We start from the raw sequence: 2,500 nt of genomic DNA, 5'->3' as shown, positions 1-2,500 counted from the left end.
AACGTATCGCTGCCAGACTTTCAAAGCTTCCTGAATTTGGGAAAGCTGAAAGTTGGTTGGTCGATATGCCATATCCGTGAGGTAATGGAGGAGCAGAAATGCTTTAAGTGTTGGAAGGTAGGCCATACGAGCTACCATTGTAGGGAACCCAGACAGAAGTAATCTGTGCTGGAAAATGCGGTTTGAGTGGACACAAGAAGCAAGCTTGTACCAACTCTGTCAAGTGTTTGGATTGCGGTACGAGGTCACAGAACCTTCACGCAACGGGCAGTTATATGTGTCCTAGAAGGCGAACGATTAGATCATAATGGTTAGGTTGCTACAACATAACCAGAATCATTGTTTATGCTGCATTTCAATTAATGTGGCAAACGATTAGGGGAAGAATCTGCGGATATAGTGTGATTGCAGATCCGTATCTGGCAACAACCCAACGTCAAAGTGTTACGCAATGACGATAACACAGCAGCGGTAGTGGTTAACGCGGACTTACCAGTTAAGGTAGTCAGTAAGGCTCTGAAGGGTTTAATGATAGTTGACATAGGTGATATGCGAGTGGTTAGCGTTTACGCGCCACCTAGATTTAGTATGGAAGAGTTCCAGAACATGTTGGATAACACGGTAATGGCCGTAACCGGTATCCACAAATTCGTTATCGGGGGGGGACTTCAACGCTTGGTCAGCAAGTTGGAACAACCAACTTGGCGAAAGCGTGGAAGAAACCCAGAAACGAAGAGGTGAGTGGGTCTTATCAACCTTTGCGCAGATTGACGCAATTTTATTGAACGACGGCAGCACCCCAACTTATGTTGGACCAGGCGTACGTCAGTAGTTGATCTTACTTTTGCGAGCAGAACAGTTGCAAGATCATTTCAGTGGGAGGTGTTATCTAGCTATATGAACTCTGATCATCGTGCAATACGAATAGATCTTGAGACGCAAAGCGTGCGTAACTTGTCCCGACCCATAACGGGATGGAGCATCAAGTATTTTAGCAAATGATATTTTGAAGTTATGATGCAAGCCGCTTTTGAGACCGAGGTCACAACAAGCGAAGACTTAATGCGTTATACTTGTCACGGCGTGTAATGCGACGATGACTAAGCGTAAGAGGTACACTCCTAACAAGAGTGCATTTTGGTGGACGCTAGAGATCGAGGCACTTCGCAAAAGAGTGCAAACACCGCGATCGATTAGCGCAAAGAGCATTCAATACTGATCTCTATTCTTCTTTTAGGGACGAGTTCAAGGTTGGCACGGAATGCCCTCAAGCGATTGATCAAGCATACCCGACAGAGGAAGTGGAAAGAGTTCCTGGGAACAGCGAACAACGCATCATTTTGTATTGTATATCATACGTTCAAGAAAGTGGCCGAGGGTTCGATTGGACCCCGAACCATGACATTGGACGAGTTTAGGGAAGTGGTGAGCGAGCTTTTTCCTACTCACCCAAACACGGTGTGGCCTGAATATCGTATCGATCAGCCACGAGAGTTTGAAAAGAATTACTAATGATGAGATTCTTGCGGTTGCCAGGAGACTACCTAACAAGAAGGCGCCGGGACAAGATGGTATCCCGAATGAGGCGCTGAAAGTTGGTATGTTGACTGCAACCGCTGCATTTTGCAGGGTTTACCAAGGCTGTTTAGAGAACGCGAAGTTCCCCGATGAGTGGAAAAGGCAGAGGTTGGTGTTAATACCGAAGCCGAACAAACCACCAGGGGAACCGGGGTTCGGTTCGCCCCATTTGTCTACTAGACCGGGGCAGGTAAAGGTTTAGAACGCATCATAGTGCAACGGTTAAATGCACACATTGAGGGAGGTCAACGGACTGTCTGACGACCAATTTGGTTTCAGAAGTCGTCGATCAACAGTTGATGCGATTCAACGGGTAGTGGACATTGTTTCGGTAGCTAGAAGTAGAAACAGATACAGTGGACGGTATTGTGCAGTTGTTACATTAGATGTTACTAATGCTTTTAACAGTGCTTCATGGTTGGCGATTGCAAATGCTTTACAGAGAATTAACACTCCTAAATATCTTTATGATATCATTGGTGATTATTTTAGGAATCGTGTGCTGATGTATGATACCACAGATGGACCGGCAGAGATTGCAGTCACATCGGGTGTACCTCAAGGCTCGGTACTTGGCCCAACGTTATGGAACCTCATGTACGACGGAGTCCTACGAGTTGCAATGGTGGAAGGTGCAAGGATTATCGGCTATGCAGACGATATAGTGTTGTTGGTGGAAGGTAATTGTGTTGATGATATTGAAATTCTCGTTTCCAGCCAGATTCGCATCATCGACAGATGGATGACCGACAACGGATTAAAGATAGCCCCGACCAAGACCGAGTTCATTATGGTCAGTTCCCATCAGAGGATACAACATGGGGCTATCAGGGTAGGTGATCACGTAGTACATTCGTCGCGCAGCTTAAAGTATTGGGGATGGTCTTAGATGACCGCCTCGATTACACTTCACACATCAGGT

General features: G+C 46.1%; 1 pseudogene; it reads left to right on the top strand.

The window, feature by feature from the left end:
• LOC133394657 (large subunit ribosomal RNA) overlaps positions 1-2,500 on the top strand; it is a 9,269-nt pseudogene that overhangs the window by 4,140 nt on the left and 2,629 nt on the right.

This window comes from Anopheles gambiae, assembly GCF_943734735.2.
Source record: "Anopheles gambiae chromosome X unlocalized genomic scaffold, idAnoGambNW_F1_1 X_unloc_30, whole genome shotgun sequence".
Taxonomy (NCBI): domain Eukaryota; kingdom Metazoa; phylum Arthropoda; class Insecta; order Diptera; family Culicidae; genus Anopheles; species Anopheles gambiae.
Note: the sequence above shows the minus strand (reverse complement) of the source record. Positions and strands in the feature narration are given on the sequence as shown.